Consider the following 19170-nt stretch of genomic DNA (forward strand, 5'->3'; position numbering starts at 1 on the left):
AGGGTCACTTGTTTCATATGCAACAGAGACTTTCAGCACAATGGACAGCGACCTTTCAAACTGCTGTTTCCTGAGGCTGATGAGCCTTGTCCTCCTATCTGCAGTCAAGTACAAAACTGTGGATTAAACATGAGACTCCGAAATGCATCTTTTACTGAGGAACATCTAAGAGCATTATAGACTTTATTTACCCATGCATAAATCCACTGAGAAATGAGAAAGAAGAATCCACTTGCAAATATGGAGAAATATTTCCTCAAGCAGTCACACCAGATAAATGATTCGCCTCCAACAATATGCCACAAAGTGTAATGTCAGTGTTTTATTTTAATGCCGTGTTCATGCATCCAGGGATAAATGGCTGGGAAATGTTAATACCTGTCAGTTTTTTCTTTAAAATATGCCTTGTGCATGACTCTGGCCTTCTCCCCCACCAATTAATTATAAGAAGAGGGCGTGTTCAAACATCTTTTTCTAATGCAATAAAAGAATAAGTGTACTTTTAAAAGAAAAACAAGCTCCAAAATAAATCTCTTTTGTGTCACTGGTTGATATATCATGTTTCCAAATTAACTGCCTAAGAAAGATGTGTCTCATTCTTTTTAGGTAAGCATCTAGGACCTTTTCACATTTCTATAACTTGTTCAATAACTCTGCTGGTAGGTGTGATGACTTCCTTTTAAAAATTAGAAAACCAGGTCTCAAACAGGTCAGTTGATTTGCTACAGGACGCCTAGCAAGTAGATTGTGGAGCTGGACTTTTACACCAGCTTTGACCAACTCCATATATAAAGCTTTTGCTGTTGACCATGATGCTGCTCCTCTGTGATATGCCTTACAAATAATTTTTGTTCAGTAGTTTATCTCATAATGAAACATAAAGAAATAAATTTAAACTGTATCATTAGTTGTACATACATAATTTTTCTTTTAAAAACTATGTTTATGACAGTGAGTTGCTAAACAGTTCTCCTGAGAACTTGTAGTTACTAGCTATGGATGTAATAAAAGAAATTTGTCCCAGACTTCTTCCACTCCTTATTTCACTGATAAATGTCCAGAGTGGCCAAGGCATATTTTGTAAGAAGACATTAAGTAAGTACTTCTATGCCAAACTAATTCTTATTCAGAGAAGAAAATAGTGTAATAGTCCCTAATAAAGACTCCTCCTATTTCTAATGATGAAGATAGAAGAGAGAGGGGGCTGGGGTCCAAGGACAGCCTCAGACAGGTGGGAGCTTGTCTGAGGAAAGGCCTGGGGACCCCCATTAGGGTTTTAGGACAAAGTGATGATAAAACATGGGTTACCTTCATTGAATGGCTTAGTGGAGATGAGATGGGATCTGGAGCAAAGCCAAGCCACCACAACATGACTTTTGGCAAGTTCCTTAACCTCCCTGAGCTTTAAGTTCCTCACCTGGAAAAAGAGGGTCATGGGCTCTCTGGCAGGGCATTGTGGGAGTACAATGAGTTACTGGCATTAGGGTGGGGATGGGACAAATGCTTGCCAGGGACATCATCCTAGTCACTTTTGCAACTCATCAACTTCACCTTTGAAAATGCTCAGTACTCTTTTCCCCAGAAAACCTTGAAGGACACTGACCTCAGGGTGTGAAGAGCAGAAACGTTTTTGTTTCATTCCATTTATTTACATGTGCTTTTCTGGAAGGAACCAGAATATAAACTCTGGACCAAAGAGACCAGGACTTCTCTTCAGTGTGCGGGAGACAGCGGCACACCTTACCATGTCAAAAGAACTATATCAGGAGCCCTGGCTGGCGTAGCTCAGTGGATTGAGTGCGGGCTGGGAACCAAAGTGTCCCAGGTTCGATTCCCAGCCAGGGTACATTCCTGGGTTGCAGGCCAGAACCTCCAGCAACCGCACATTGATGTCTCTCTCTCTCTCTCTCTCTCTCTCTCTCTCTCTCTCTGTCTCCCTCCCTTCCCTCTCTAAAAATAAATAAATTTTAAAAGAACTATATCAGAAGTCCAAAAAAAAAAGCCCCAGAAATGTACTTCACATTTTTGTGAATTAGAAATGAAAATATATTCAATTTCAAAGAGGTTATATTTTGTTCCCTAAATGTCTTTGAGTTGATAAATTCAACTGGATGGACAGAACATCTGTCCCAGAAGAAAGCTCCAAGGAGAGGATAGAATAAATTCCAATATCATATCTCTTTTAAAATGAATGCAACTTTTATAAATATTTATCTTAAGTGGACTCAAAATAACTGTGTTACATTAACATTAATAGACCAAGTGTGTATGTCTATTCTCTTGGGTACATTGATGCAAAATAGTCTGAGAAATCTCGAGGCACCATGGTGACACTTTGACTTTGAGTTTTTAAGCAAACATTTGAGGGGATGAAAGGCAATTGCTTCTGACTGCTTGAATTCTGAATAAAGTGGTGAAGGTCAGATAGATAAGTTGGATGCCAACGATAAATTGGAACATATGGCTTTGAAGTAACAGATAAGTCATGAGTCAGCACTTTTCAAGCTCACAAAGGAAGAAGCAGCTGACAAGCAATGGAAAAAAAAAAAACAAGCTAAAGAAGAAAGAAATTGGGGAACAGAAAGTCCCGGGGTGATGAATCACAAGCCAATATAGACTCCAATAGCAGGACCTTCAGCAAAATTCTACAAAAAAGAGACATTTTAGAGAGCATTACCAAAGCCAACATCTTCCACCAAGAAATAACTCATACCTATTCATCAAATTTCACAATAGCTGATGTCCATCACTCATGATGCCCAGGTTACGGTATCAATAGGTAGAATTTATTGAAAAGTCACTATGTACCAAGCATTGCACTAAGCATTTTACAAGCATTCCCTAATCCTTGGAGGTGGGAACCACTATTACCACCATTTTTCACAAGAGAAAACAAAAGCTCTGAGAAATTAAACAGCTTGCCTAAGGACACATAGCAAATCAATGGTGGTGCCCAGGTGTGAACCTGGAAATGTGACTCAGAGCCCATACTGTTTTTTTAAAAAAAGACTTTATTTCTTTATTTTTAGAGAGAGAGGACGGGAGGGAGAAAGAGAGGGAGAGAAACATCCATGTGCAGTTGTCCCTCATGCACCCCCTACTGGGGACCTGGCCTGCAACCCAGGCATGTGCCCTGACCAGGAATCGAACTCACAAACCTTTGCTTCACAGTCTGGCTCTCAATCTACTGAGCCACATCAGCCAGGACTGTACTTTCTTCTTTCATTTTGAATACTTACACATCTCAAATGTAAGATTGTCTAGAACCACCTTTATGACCGGCGTGCTGATTTTAAAAATACATTCAAATTAAAAACATACTGGCACTTCAAAATAAACTCAATTAGGAGGACAGGCTTGTATAAAACAGAAGGTTGTTTCTCCTATGACTGATTTAAAGCAAGGATCAGTTCAAGTGCTTTTCTTTTAGAAACCTCTCAAGACAGAAAACCATCCATCTAACCACTGTGGTCAAACACCGGCTTTGCTTCAGGTTCTGCCTTAAAATTAGTACCTAGCATTGTGTCAGGCACATAGTAAGTGCTCAGTTAATGTTAGTTGAGTGTATATAATACATGAATAACTGAATAGAAGGTATCTCAAAAAGCTCAAAAACTAGACGTTCCCATCTCAAGAGTCTCCATTGATGATGATAGCATTGCTGATACTATTCAGGTCACATTCACGAACTTGAGTCTCTTGGAGGCCACTCAGCTTTGGTTATTCTGAGCCACCACGCAGTGCCAAGGCCCAGCTGGGCCACCTCTCACATTCGTGCCACTGACCATCAGGTAAAATGGGCCAGCGCTGAGTCACAGCTGGATAAACAAGTCCAACCGCCTGCTCTGATGGTAGAGGACAGGAGCACCTCTTTGGGGCTTTCATTTTAAGGTGTTCCACTAAATTTTCTTGTCCCTACCACCTTTAAGAATGCCATCTTTGAAGGGGGAAAACCCACAATTCTGCTGTATAGTAGTTAACCACAAACCAGGCCCAGAGAATACAGAACTGTCAAGTTTGGAAATTGTCACAGAGAATTGCCATTCATCTATATATCCAGGTGCCCTAAGATTTCTGCTATTGCTTAATGCTTACTCATTCAACAGCTTCTATTGAGTACCTACTGTGTGCCAGGCACTGAGACAAGGCTGGAGAGGGTTGCTACAGATCCTGCACTCACGGAGTCCCTATTCTAGGCAAGAGAGAGACTACAAATACATAATTGTGTAAAAGCAAAGGAGAAGGCATCATTTGGAGTAACTTACCAAGGACTTTATCTCATCCTCAAAAAAGACTTCTCTAAAGAGGTGGCCTTCAAGATGAGAGCCAAAGGCTGAAAATGAGCTAACCAATAGCTATGATCACCATATAATCCCAGTTCCATACAAATTGGGGTTAAATTACCTAGATGACCGTGGGTATGGCTGGCCTTCACTTGAACTACCCAGGTACTGCAATTTCACTTTCTGTTGTGAACTGGCGAACAATCCAGTGGAGAATCAAAGCAATTGACCAGAAAAACATTTTTGCCTTAATTATAGACAAACTTCATGAATAGTAATTAGACAGGAACTGTATATACAGCTGATTGGGTTCTCCACATCAGCTGGTACACTTACATCCAGTTTTAATATCCAGGTTAAGATCGGACTTGTTGTAGGTCAAAACTTTGAGGCACAGTCCTCCAAAACTCTTCACTCCACATGGCGAATTTCATTATAGGCTGTTTCCTTGCTTGTAAGATGTCATCTAGCTTTCCCCATAGACTCAGTTCCACTGCTGAATCACTTTTATTGCTCTTCACAACCATTTTGCTGTGTAATGGCCCAGACATTCGTCAAAATGACACAGGAAATGAGAGCCCCAGTCCCAAAGCTGTATGAATGTCAATGAGCAAACCGATCAAAGAAGCAAAGAAGACATTCGCTTGTGATTAACAGAAAAACAGAGGGGGAGGAAACTGACTATTTGCCAAGGACAGGAGGGAACACAAATTGAATTTTCTTCCTGGCCTTTGAAAATGTTGACATTTTCATCTGCTCATCATCTCGACATGTCTTATTCTCACAACTTGCTTAACACCCTGGATAAGTGCCTGGGGCCAAAAAACATTATAGCTGCAGTCCCATCGGGACTTGTTTAATTGCTGACATTGTTAAGAAGACACTGTATCTACTTTCATCTTTTATGAAGTATCTAGAACACTTAACATTCACAACATTGTAAACTCATAATGCATAAGAGAGACTTGAGGAATGTGTCTTATCTATCTCTGTAGCCCCATATCCAGCACAGACTTGTCCAAAGTCTTGTTAAATAAAGCCCCCTATAGCTCTTGAACATGAAAGTGACATGCCAAAATGCCCATCATCAGTAGGAAAACTGAGTGGAAATTCCTGGTCTCTGGAGTCGGATGAGGCTTTTGAATCCTGACCTCTGTTTCCTAGTGACATGACCCTGAGCAAATGGCTTAACTTTTCTAAATCTTAGATTCCTCATCTATCAAGTGGAGATAATTATCACCTACATCACAGGGATAAGGTGAGAAGCAAATCGGATCCTGCACATAACATGTCAGCACTTACTAGGAAATAAGAAAACGTTCATTCTCTTTCCTTTGCTTAAAACACACAACATATCAGCGTGTGACATGTCAGTGATATGGAATTTCACTGACATGTCACTGGTGTTTTGTTTATTAGGAGAAGAAAAGTAACAGGGGAGCCGACCATGCTACTTTTGATAACACAAATACTTTATTGGAAAGTTACCCTTTTCCAGACTTGCTTCCTTCATGACAGAACAATGCACTACATATTCACGTGTCTGAAGCATGCACCCCTATAGCAACGTAGCTACAAGGCCAATAGAGGGGACTCTGTATATCCGTGCTCTGAGAGACCCTGTCCCATCATTAGTCTCACCTTCTCTGATGCAGTGAACATGAAGAACTTCCTGGAAATCCACTGTCCCTTGTCATCTGTTTTTGAACTACGGGGTGGGAAAGGTCTCCGCCATCTCCAGATGGAGATGCTGGGTCTCAGCCCACCTTTCCTCTGTTCAGTGTATTCCACTTACGCTGAATCCTACAGTGGAGACACCAGTGACACAAACGGCTTTTTGCTGAGGGACTGGCCAACTCAGGAGTGGCCTGAGCCATCTTTAAATGAGCTACATAGAAACGTCACAGATTTGGAAAGCTATTTTAGAAAAAGCTTCTCTTCCATTATCACTACAGTAAGACTCCATTTGCCCTGAATTAAAATCTCCTCTATGGACTCCTCCCAACACTATAAACTGCCCGAGATGTCCAGCAGTTCAATGCCTGCTGGATCCCGTCTGATGAAGAACACTATTTAATGGGAATCTGAAGGGAAGTAGGATGGCCTTTCATTGCAGTTATCACAATGCGGTATCATCTTGGTATTGATTTGCTCAATTGCTGGCTGCCGGCACTTCTCCACTAGAACACAATGCCCCTTCAAGGAGGCCTCATAGTCATCTCAGTACATTTGGTGGGCAATAATAACTATCAAAATAGCAATACTTATATAACGTTTACTTTGGGCCAGGTACCACCTTTGGTGCTACACATATATTAACCCACTTAATCCTTTGGGGTGGAAATGATTATTATCCTCAGGATCTTACAGATATGAAACCAAGGTACAGAGAAGTTTAGCACATTGCCTAAAGTCACACAGCTAATATGGACTAGAGCTGGGAAAGACTGCCTGAAGTCTGAACTCTTAACTGCTCTGTCCTCCTGCTTCTATTTGTTGGAGGGAGGGCAGGAGACTTATTGGAAGGAGGCACAAAATAGTAGGTTTGGGGATCTTATTTCCAGGCCCTCCTACCTGCTCATGCCTCCCCTCCTTTCCCTCTGTTGTGAAGCTCCCATGTGCCACAGGAAGAAACAAGAAAAGATTCACTGGGGACAGCCATGCCCTGTGAGGGGAGGGACTGGACTTGCACGGTATGACCTGGAGAGGCTGAGCTGTGTCTCCTATCTCTGTGGCACCAGTGCCCAGCTCTGAATGCCTGATGAGGGAGTTCAGACTCTCCCCTACTCCTTCTTTATTTTACTGGGCTGCAACGCACACAGAATGCACTGTGTCCACCACAATGATGCCATGTTAATGCACAGTTTGATGGGTTTGGACATTTAACCGCAATCACAATCACGATCATTAGTATCACCCCCCACAAAGGTTTCCTCATTGCTGAAGATCGTTAAAGTGAAAGAGGGGTGCAATCAGATTGGCATTGTGGGGAGATGATTCAGAGAGGGGGCTGCTCTAGAGGGCCATGATATCTTCTGCTATCTCGGTTTTTGATCCAGGAAGCTACACAGATTCATGAACAGCCAAGCACTCCCTGGAACATTGTTAATTCACAGGTTCCATCAGAATGGCAAAAGAAAAGAGAGCACAAAAAGCAGCACTGGTCTGTGTGGGTTAAGCATAAGGTTTTTCAGAACAGGAAGAGATGCCTCTCACCAAAGCCGCAGCCACCCACGTGCATCACGGGGAGGGATGGTGGCCATTGCAGCCGAATCCGTGTGCTTTATGATTCAGGCACAGCCTCTGAGTCCCACTCCAAGCAAATGCCCTGAGAAAATTAGCTGTCAACTTGACACATGACCCAAACCAGCAGACCAAGGGAGTCGAAATTGTCTGACATCAACTGCAGTCTATTGCACAGGCCTGGGCTGCTGCCAGAGTTGCTGCAGTGGCAGAAGACAGCCTGGTCCAGACATCCAAGACCATCTACACTGCCGGCCTGGTACTCCCACCAGCTCCAAACCCCAGGCACCCAAAATCTCTATGCTCAGAAATAATGATACAAAGCTAGTCTTGTGAATTACTGACAATGTGCTTTATAGCACTCGTTCAAGTGGCATTAAGACCCAGGTCTGAGTGGTTTCTGTAAACAGGCCCTTTCCACTCTGCTCATCATCCTCAAATCCCCACAGAGAGCCTGGAAGAATCTGGGGACCACTCCTTAGTCCCCAGGCCCTGGAAGACTTCATCAAGTGGAATTAGCCGTGTGTTGCTATTCAGTGTGAATGTTTCCCAAAGCCAATTGCTGCATCTGCTGAAGCTCTAGGTAACTTCCATGAAAGCCCATCCTGTTCATCACAGCTTAAGGGAAATCAGTAACCTCCTGTATGTACACATTAATTAACACAGCAGAAATAGGCTTGAGTTAATTACAGTGGCTTCCTCATTTAAAAAAAAAAAAAACACCCGAGAAACAGGCCAGCTGCCAAAGAAGGCTCCGCGTCAGGGAATAAAGCGAGAATAGTGGAGAAAAGCGCCCCCTCTCTCCACTGTGCCTCTGCCTGAAAGTCAGCCTTCTGATGAGAAGCAGAAGGTTTATGGTCAATGCCTTGGAGCTGGCCACGGGCTCAGAAAGCCTCTCTCAGTCCTGTCCACATTACATCTCCCCATGGAAAGGCCCTTTGCCATTAGACAAGCTGTGTGCATCAATTATTAAGAAAGGCTTATATCGAGGGGGAAGGAAAAACTGCATGCCATTTTTCTAGCATTCGACATTTTTTCATTATTTATCACCAGCATCCATCCATTTGGGAAAGAGCGAGACATTGCTCTTTTTAAAAAATCCATGAAAGCTTCAACTTAGGAACTAGAGAGCTATTGGGCAGTGTATTCACCATGGTCAGAAAGTATACACTGACCGCCAAAGTCTCTGAGTTTTCTTTTTCTGCTTGAAACATGCTGAGGAGAAGTATATTGAAGCAAGCTACATTCCCCAAACCATCTCAGTCCTGTGTTTACCCTTCCATTCCCTAAAATAAATACATCAGCCGAGAATCTCATGTTGATCCCTCCAGCTAGTTCCTGCAGGTGTATAAGCATTAGGCGGCTTCATCCAAGTGAGATGTGTGTGGTCTGCCGGCATTGCCAAGAAGTACTCCCGGAGTAAATAACATTTTCATCACAAAGAAAATGTGCAAGCAGACATTCTGTAGCAGCTCAATACTCTACATTCTCCAAGAATGTAATATACACAATGTTGGACCACTCATCACTGCCCCCCATGGACAGAACACTGGGTTTTTTAAGGAACGTAAGACAGGGAAGACGGTGACTCTTTGTCCCATAACAGAATCTTGTGATAGAGGGCACTTTAATGGCAACTATTTCAATAGTCACCAAAGCTGGGTGTGCATTAAAATAGCCTGGGAACATATTTGAAAGGCCTCTGAGACAGGCCTAAGACCCAGGCATCTGAATTTCAACATGTCTTCTCCAAGTGATCCTGATGGACAGCCCAATTTGGGAACCTCTCGCCCAGAACAACATCCCAACCAAGGGGTCCTACAGTCTTTGCCTCAGTGCCAACCCAGACTGTCCCTGGGCAGCACTACCTGTTGGGAACTCCCAGCCACTGGCCCTGCCTGACGTGTAAGGAAGGGAAGCCTCATCTACAGTCAGAAGGCAGCATATCTTTGTTGCTTTCACCTGAGAAACCATATTCAGGAAGAGTCACACTAAGATCCAAACTGCAGGCTATGATAAAGTAACGATACTTGTATATCCTTAACGTTATTTTATCGGAAATGGCTTCATAGCGAATGAGATCGCAATAAGAGCTGAACTAAACACCATTCTAGAATGAATCTTATGGTCCCTATGATGGATATGTTTTGCCTTTACCTTGTCTGTGCTGGGAACTGCCGGTGCACCTGACTGGGCAACGCATGGACTCACCCCTCACATGGACAGGGACTAGGCTTGGGATGCCAAACTGTGAAGATGCTCCTGAAAAGGTCCGGTCTTCCTGAAGAAGGGCATGTCCCTAGTCTGCAAAAGACCCTACATGGCACCAGCAAAAGATCTCACAAAGCTTCAGGCCATTACTGGAATACCTAATTCTTTTTTTTTAATATATTTTATTGATTATGCTATTACAGTTGTCCCATTACCCCCCCCTTCATTCCCCTCCACCCTGCACACCCCCTCCCACCCACATTCCCTCCCCCTTTAGTTCATGTCCATGTGTCATAAGTTCTTTAGTTTCTATATTTCCCATACTATTCTTGCCCTCCCCCTGTCTATTTTCTCCCTACCATCTATGCTACTTATTCTTTGTACCTTTTCCCCCTCTCTCCTCCTCCCACTCCCCTGTTGCTAACCCTCCATGTGATCTCCATTTCTGTGGTTCTGTTCCTGTTCTAGTTGTTTGCTTAGTTTCTTTTTGTTTTTGTTTTAGGTGTGGTTGTTAATAATTGTGAGTTTGCTGTCATTTTACTATACATGTTTTTTATCTTCTTTTTCTTAGATAAGTCCCTTTAACATTTCATAAAATAAGGATTTGGTGATGATGAACTCCTTGAACTTGACCTTATCTGAGAAGCGCTTTATCTGCCCTTCCATTCTAAATGAAAGCCTTGCTGGATAGAGCAATCTTGGATATAGGTCCTTGTCTTTCATGACTTGGAATACTTCTTTCCAGCCCCTTCTTGCCTGTAAGATCTCTTTTGAGAAATCAGCTGACAGTCTGATGGGAAGTCCTTTGTAGGTTACTGTCCCCTTATCTCTTGCTGCTTCTAGGATTCTCTCCTTCATTTTAACCTTGGCTAATGTAATGATGATGTGCCTTGGTATGTTCCTTCTTGGGTCCAACTTCTTTGGGACTCTCTGAGCTTCCTGGACTTCCTGGAAGTCTATTTCCTTTGCCATATTGGGGAAGTTCTCCTTTATTATTTGTTCAAATAACTTTTCCACTTGTTGCTCTTCCTCTTCTCCTTCTGGTACCCCTATAATTTGGATGTTGGAATGTTTAAAGATGTCCTGGAGGTTCCTAAGCCTCTCCTCATTTTTTTGAATTCTTATTTCTTCATCCTTTTCTGATTGTATGTTTTTTTCTTCCTTCCAGTCCACTCCATTGATGTGAGACTCAGCTTTCATTCTTCCATCACTATTGGTTCCCTGTGCATTTTTCTTCATTTCACTTGTTGTAGCCTTCATTTTTTCAACTAATTTACAACCAAAATCAACCAGTTCTGTGAGCATCCTGATCACCAGTGCTTTGAACTGTGCATCTGATAGGTTGGCTATCTCTTGGTCACTTAAAAGTACTGGCTCTGGGGCTTTCATTTGTTCTTCTGTTTGAGCCATCTTTTTTTTTTTCTTTGGTCTGGTTGCTCCTGCTATGTATGAGGGGCGGAGCCTTAGGTGTTCACCAGGGTGGGGCAACCCAGTTGCTGGGTTGTGATGCTGTCTGTGGGGGTGGGATCCAAGAGGGAACAATGGTGTTTGCTCTGCTCTCCGTGGGACCTCAGTCCCTTCCTCCACTTCCCCAGAGCAAACTGGGCCCCTCTGGTGCCAATTCCTGTGTGGGTGGGCTTGTGCACCCCATGGGACTTTCCAACGACCTCTCCTGTGAGGCTGGGAGTCTCTCTCTGAGCCTCAAACTCCACAGGTGTTTTCAATCAGTGCCCCAAGGCTCTGTTTCCCAGTGCTAGATCCTGGGTTGTGCGCAGTGCCTCACTTCACAATCGCTGCCTCGCTGGGTCTGCTGGTTGCCACCACTCGGCCAGGGTCTGCCGGCTGCCGCTTACATGCCCAGGGTCCGCCCACTGCAGTCTTGCACGCCCAGGATGCCTTATGCACCCGATCCCAATGCTCTCTGCACTGTGACCCGCGCCCGACTGCCCGACTCCGCCCCTCCTACCGGCCTGGATGAACGTGTCTATTTAAATCCCTTGGTTGCCCAACTTCCATACAGTTCAATTTTCTATCAGTTCTGGTTGTTATTCTGTTTCTATATTGTTATTGTCCCTATCTTGGTTGTGCGAGGAGGCACAGTGTATCTACCTATGCCTCCATCTTGGCCGGAAGTGGAATACCTAATTCTGCATCAGCAGTTCCACACTTAAGCTGTGCTTCAGAATCCCCTACAAAATCTACCAAAATTGCAGTTTCTAGAGTCTCAGTGTGGATGTGCTAAAGCAAATTATTTTGGAAATAGGGTGCAAAAAAGGACTATTTTTAAAAAGGTCCCCAGTCCCAGAAGTAGGGTTTAAGAATCACTATGGCCCTGGCTGGTATGGCTCATTTGGTTGGGTGTTGTCCCACAAATCAGAAAGTCACAAGTTCAATTTCCAGTTAGGGCACATGCCTAGGCTATGGGTTTGGTCCCCAGTCAGGGTGCATATAAAAGGCAACCAATCCATGTTTCTCACAGGAATGTTTCTCTTTCTCTCTTTCTCCTTCCTTTCTGCTCTCTCAAAAAATAAATACATAAATAAAAATCCTTTTTTAAAAAAAGTCACCCAGTATTATCCATTAAGAAGGATTTTAACATAATAAAAATGTCTCTTAGCATTTTCTTAAAAATATAGAATGCTTCGCAAGTTTGTATGTCATCTTTTTGCATGAAACCTCCATACTTCTCTCTTTAAAAATAAATGACACCCTGGCTAGCATAGCTCAGTGGATTGAGCGTGGGCTGTGAACCAAAGCATCGCAGGTTCGATTCCCAGTCAGGGCACATGCCTGGGTTGCAGACCACGGCCCCTAGCAACAGCACATTGATGTTTCTCTCTCTCTCTCTCTCCCTCCCTTCCCTCTCTAAAAATAAATAAATAAAATCTTTAAAAATAAATAAATAAATGAGCATGTCCTCAGGTGAAGACAAAAGAAAGAAAGAAAGAAAGAAAGAAAGAAAGAAAGAAAGAAAGAAAGAAAGAAAGAAAGAAAACACTATGATTCTCGCTACTCTTTAGGTACGAAAAGTACCACCCTAATACTTATAGCACTTCTAGCTTCCATCACCATAACAGCTCTATTTTTAAGAAAAGTTGGGGGAAGTGTGGGGAATCTTAGCATTAACATATGTTCATCTAAGACTCTATGGACTTCTGTTTGGTGCCTGTGGCCATTAAGAGAGCAGAGAGACATATGTCTTCGTGTTTGTCAACATCCAGCAAAGGCTATAACGAGCGAGGAATCCGTTCTATTGTGCTTAATACAGAGGTGACCAGCAGTCACCGAGGCAAGTCAGAAACTTGTTTAGGACAAGCGCATGCACGCTCTGGCAGCAGAGGGTGTTTGGGGGCACAGACATACCTGGTGTGTGCCCCAAACCTAGTGTGGTTAATTCAGGAAGCTCAGGGGGGAAAGACTAGATGAACATCAGCCCTGGTCTCTGATTTTTGTTGGAGGTGATCAAGAGAACAGGCAGGAACAGCATAAACGAGCCAGTGCTAGCTCGGGATCAGCTCCAGCCAGGAGTGTGTGAGAACTCAGAGAACTCGGGAGAGGTACACACCTGGGTATGAAGGTGACATTCTTGTCCTGTTTCTCTGGGAGAATCACCAGACCTTTGGCATAGAAAATCTTTACACAAAACGCTAAAAGCTGCGCTCACTTCAGCAGCACATATACTAAAACTGGAACATGCAGAGAAGACGAGCATGGCCACTGCACAAGGATGCTCAAAGCATGATTCATTATAATTGGTTATCCTTTGTCTTCAAGAACAGATATGCTCTGTTCAACCCTCCAGGTATTTCTTCAGGAAGGGTCTAGGATCAGAGCAAACCCGAATGACCCCTTGCAGCACCTTTCTCATCAGAGGAGGCAAAGATGTTCCTGGAGGAGAGGAGGATGAGTGACGAAAAGAAAGTGGCAGAGAGGCATGAGGGGAGTTCCATGTTAAGAAGTGCCTCACTTTGCAAAAAGCCCCGAGGCACATGTGGACCTTTCGGAGCTCAGAGAAAGCCCCCAGGTGTGATTCCCGGGGAAGCTCACTGCAGCCATCCCAGCTTCCAGTGGAACACAAACCTGGGAGAATAAGAGACACCCACACGGAGGTGGAGAAGAGGAACCTGAAGACGCTCTGGCCAGATCTGGTTGCCATGGTGTCAAGCCTTGCCCAGGGACCCTGCAGCCTGCGACTCAAAACAGTAGGGCATGTATTTGCACGCTGCAGAGAACAGCCAGCAAGCGCTCGCCTGCTGGGCAGCAGATGAAAGCCCTGCCTCCTGCCCCCTGGCCTGGCGTCCTTTGCAGACCCTCGAGGGGCTCGGCAAATTGCCATCTGCAGGTTTAAGCAGGAAGTTCAGACTGCTGGAGACATTCTGTTCATGACTGTGTCTGAATAATTTAACACTCCCTCCAGAACAGGCTATCTTAAGAATTTGTCGATTCCCATGCATTTCAGTAGACAACCTCAAAAAAAAAGAGAAAAAAATGGGTGGGGGGTAGAGAGAAGAAGTTCCCACACACATTGTCTGAGTACAGTGGCACGGGAGCTTGGTGGCCCAATGTTACTGCTTTTCCTCTAGAGTCAAAGCCTTGTGCTCACTGGTACATTTAACTCAAGAAGAAATGCTGCCCTTTCATGGCTCATTAGCCCTAAAATTAAGTCTGTGCTGCATGCATGGGACGTGGGAGAAAATGCCCAGTTCTTCCCTGTTCACAGGAGCCCGTTTCCACCATTACCACCTGTTCTGTATGTCACTGTAGGCCAGTCACTTAACTCTTCTGACCCTCAGCTTCTCTACCTGAAAATTGTGAGTGATAGCACAGGCTCCCTCATGGCCTTCTTGTCCCCCACCTGCATTTGAAGTGGTTACGTCCACCGTGGCTCTATGCAGAGCACTTTTCTCGTCTGCCTCTCCTCTGTCTCCCGCATTGTGATGCTCCTCACCAGTCAGTCATTGGTAGCCGCCTCACCGACCAGTCTGACTGTCAAGGTGCCACAGTGCTTGTGTCCAGGTGGCCCTTAACTTTAAGGGAATAGTCCAGTAAGAGGATTTAACCCTTGTCAACCAGTAATGCTTACTTTACTTAATAATGGCCCCAAAGCCATTCACATAATTTTAATACAGTATATGGTCATAATTGTTCTGTTTTACTATTAGTTATTATTGTTAATCTCTTACTGTGCCTAATTTATAAATTAAACTTGACCATGGGTATGTATATATAGGAAAAAAAACATAGTATATTTAGGGTTTGGTACCATACTCAGTTTTAGATACCCACTGGGGGTCTTGGAACGTATCCCCTGCAGATAAGAAGGAACTACTATATTTATTTTGCCAATAACTCTGTGTATTGAAGGCCTAAGACCCTCAGTAGATTCATTGCTGTATATGTCATGCCTGTTAAGTATTTCTGAAATGACTTGACCCCGAGGGTCTCATATATACTGTCACTATGATGGTTGTGCCCCTGTTTGAAAGCGGCAGGACAAAAGGCTCACACCTGACAATATAAGGACCTCACATAACCATCAGGTGATGGGTAGGTGGAGGTTCCAGGCCCTGGGTCACTCCCTACCTGGTCCCCTCACTGGTTCTGACTCTGTGCAGAAAAAACAACAACAACAACAACAAAAAATCACCACTTAGAAGCTGCAAAGTTAGTTTTCAGGGAAGGAACAGAACAGCTTTCGTGTTCTGACACCTCCTCCTGCTCTCCCATCCCACCTTCTCGAAGAACAGCCTCTGAGGATGACTCACTGGTGGGAGAAGATGAAAACAGCTCCTGGAAGGGAGCCGAGGATCCCTGCCAGATAACAGAGCAGGGCTGGTGATGCGATTTTTCCCCAGAGAACAGAAAGGCGGTATCTGCCCAATCTCAGGTTGGATTTGAGCCCTTGGGAGGAACCTGAGAAAGATAAGTGCTCACAGGTGTGGGCTCCTTTTCTTCCCATGAATATGCTCGAATACCTGTGGGTGATTTTCTCTGCAGAGCACCAAATGTCATTATTCACTCCCTCCTCCCAAGACTCCTTACAGTCCATAAGATACGTGTCATTTTAAGGCTTATAATGAGGAAAAGAAGAGCTCAAACAACTACTCCTGAAACTGCTAAGGCTGGCAGAGTTAACATAGAAATCCCGGTAGACCCCTGGGACTACTTCTGTGCCTCAATATGCAGGAGTTAAAATCTGAACTTGGCTTATAAACGCATCGTGCCGGAGCCCAGCAGAATGCTTAGACCAAACGCCTCACTGCTCCTTCCTTTCCACCCACCCCAACTCCCCAAAGGCATCTCAGCTCCCTACCCAATCAGACACCCTTATGGGCTGTTCCTGGGCCCATGCTGTGTCTGTTACACTTCTGGGGTATTTCCTTTCTCTGTCATCCAAGAAGCTATTTGTTCCATAAAAAGAGCTTCTCCCCCTCCCCCACAAACAAGGAGGACAAGGTGGATAATCTGCTTCCTAAACACCTACTGAGCCTTTCTGCCAGAGGATGCTGTAAGACCGGCTGGCCAGGGCTGTGGGCATGCGGGTCCAGAGAACAGAATGCCTTCCCCGCAGCCTCAAACATCAGGCGTGGCCTAATGAGCTTGTTCGGCAACGGCCACAGCAAGGGTGCAGTGCATCTGTTTCCAGCCTGGCCTCTGCTGCTTAGTTAGAACATCCCAGGAATGCTTAAATTCACCTCCCACACTCCCCACACCATCCTGTCTACACTTTTCTCTTTTCTCTCAAAATAAAGCCAGCACCCAGGGCAAGGAAGGGTAGAGAACATCTCATAAGCATCTACCATGTGTCTAGCTCAGAGCTGGACGTTGACATTCACAAGGACACTCCAGGGTACACACAGTCATTATTCCATTGCATAGAAGGAGGAACTGAGGCAAGCTCAGAGAGGTTAAGCAACTTACCCAACATCACACAGCTAATGATTGATGGATCTAGCATTAGAGTCCAACTGTTTCTATTCCAAAGCCCATGCTATGTGACCTAGAGGACAAAGGATCAGAATGAACTGCTCGACTGGAAACTCCTTGAGAACAAGAGCCAAGCCTTAAATGTCTCTCTATTTCCCACAGACTAATCAAAGAAAGGGCCCTCCAGAGGTGATAAAAAGAATGAATGAATGCATTCATAAATGAACAGTGTAATAAAATAAGAGATGTTTCCTTCTTGAGGTGGTTTGTAACCTGATATGCTGATTAAGTTTTATGATAAAACCAAATTCAGAGTGGCACCAGTGACCAAGAAATGTTAGCTTTCGCACGCAGCAGAGAGAGCAATTGGAAAGGAAGCATGGCGTAATGAAACTGTCAGGGCTGCTGGCCAGAATATGCTCCAGCCTCAGATAACTACAACTCAGCCTTTGTGATGCTGAGCTCCCTTGCTTTTCACACAGAGCAATAACACCCTCTTCCTTGACTCACCAAGTGGAGGAAGATCAACTTCAAAAATGACAGTGTGCAGCCCTGGCTGGTGTGCCTCACTGGGTTGCAGCATTGTCCCATGAACCAAAACATCGCAGGTTGGATTCCCAGTCAGGGCACATGCCTGGATTGTGGGTTTGGTCCCCAGTCTGAGTATGTATGAGAGGCAACAGATTGTAGTTTCTCTCTCCATCTCTCTCCCTCCCTTCCCTTCTCTCAAGAATCGGTAAGCATGTCCTCAGGTGAAGATCAAAAAAATTAAAGTGTGCAGCCAACATTAAGCTTCAGTGTAACTAAGGTGGCCCACTGGCCATCATCCTAAAGTGTTCCCAAAGATGTACGCCTTACCTCAGGGAGGATTACTGTGGCCAGCTGAATAACGGCCTCCCAAAGATGCCCATGTCCTAATCCCTTGAACCTGTGACTATGTCATTTTACAAGGCTTGCAGGCATGACTAAGTTAAGAATCTTGAGATGGGAAGACTACGCTGGGTTACCTGAGTGGACCCTCTGTAATCATAAGGATCCTCACAACTAAAAGAAGAAGGTGGGAGGGTCAGAGTCAGAGAGAAATGGAAAATGCTAAGCGGCTGGTTTTGAAGATGGAGAGCAGGGCCGCAAGCCTCGGGATGCAGGTGGCCTCAACCAACTGGACAAGGGGAAGAACAGGTTCCCTCCCAGGGCCTCCTGACAGAGTGTAGCCCTGCTGACACCTGATTTTTAGCCCAGTGAGTCTTATTTGAGCTCGGATCACCAGAACTGTAAGATAACACATGCATGTTCTCTTAAGTAACTAAGTTTATGGTAACTAGCAGCAGCCATAGGAAACAAACTAAGTCCAAGGTCTGGCTCTCCCCCTCAATCAGGTTCCATTACCTAACTCTTCTAGGCTATCAACCAAGGCCACTTGGCTTATCTGCAAGGAGGAATCTACCTGTAAGACAGAATCCCCATTTTGGCGTGACCAGCACCCCTTCTCCCAACAGGCAGACCAGCACGGGAAGCCCACCCACACTCGGAAGGACGCTGATGAACACCTATTGGAGGAAGCAGAGGCAGATGAGTCACCCTGCTCCTGGGCTCCAGCCCAGAGCCCGCAGCATTCATGCCCCACGTGGGCATGATAGGGAACCCAAGACTTGGAAAATTTTAGCTTAAGGTAAAAAGTTATTAAGTCTAGCAAGTGAAGTGCATGTTAAAGTTTTTGTTTCAGAAACTACAGATAAGGCCCTTCCTGGCTCCTGGGAAAACAGCCGACCTCCTGGGGCACTGCTAGGGATTACTGCCTGAGGATAACTGGAGGCATCCGGGCCTGTGTGTTCCAGGGAGAGACAGGCAACCACCCGCCCCAGGAATAGCTAACTGCCCAGGACAGGAATGTTGCAGCTTCTGAATCTCAAAGCCCTCACCGCACCTTGTCTATCGCCAGTGCCCCCACCCGTCCTTCCTGACCCCGCCCCTTATAAAAGGTCTGGCCTGGAAAGAAAAGACAAGATGGTCTGTTAGGGTGTGAACCTACCATCTTCACATATGGTAGGCAATCTGAATAAAGCGCCCATAAAGATTTAATCGCTGTCGTTGCTTATTGGGTTTGGTAGTGACAGGCAGCCTGAATGCCAGTGTCTTTTCCAGTTACAGGCACAGCTTTGTCAAGAGAACCAGCATACCTGAGTCTATTGGCCACAATGCTCTCTCTCAGGCAGATTTTGGAAAGGACTGGCAATGTGGTATTCAAAGAAGTTCTTTTCACTGTGTATACTTGGCTGACCAGCACCTCTTATGGGTGTTAGATGTGCTCTTTCTTTAGAATTGTGACTACTAAAAAAATACTTTTAAAGCACTTAGCATTTAAAGCACTTAGAACACAGGCCCAGCCAAAAGTAGGAAGTCAACTAATGTTAGTTATTATTATCGTCATTATTATTAATATATGCAATCCAGTTATATTCAAGTGTGGTATCCTGGGGCCGTTTTCTCTCATTAAGGTGGTATTATT

General features: G+C 44.6%; 1 protein-coding gene and 1 non-coding gene across 5 annotated transcripts in view; one reads left to right on the top strand and one right to left on the bottom strand.

The window, feature by feature from the left end:
- SV2B (synaptic vesicle glycoprotein 2B) overlaps positions 1–19170 on the bottom strand; it is a 95102-nt gene that overhangs the window by 59555 nt on the left and 16377 nt on the right. For 2 of the 4 annotated variants that reach the window (XM_028502264.2, XM_028502261.2), the window contains exon 2: positions 16659–16737. The exons of the other annotated variants lie outside the window; for them this stretch is intronic. The gene's annotated coding sequence lies outside the window, so the exon portion shown is untranslated. The remainder of the gene's footprint in view (positions 1–16658; positions 16738–19170) is intronic. 4 annotated transcript variants of the gene reach the window in all.
- LOC114488703 lies at positions 13394–13495 on the top strand. The gene has a single exon (XR_003683816.1). It is a non-coding gene; the product is annotated as a U6 spliceosomal RNA (small nuclear RNA).

This window comes from Phyllostomus discolor, chromosome 12 (genome assembly GCF_004126475.2).
Source record: "Phyllostomus discolor isolate MPI-MPIP mPhyDis1 chromosome 12, mPhyDis1.pri.v3, whole genome shotgun sequence".
NCBI lineage: Eukaryota > Metazoa > Chordata > Mammalia > Chiroptera > Phyllostomidae > Phyllostomus > Phyllostomus discolor.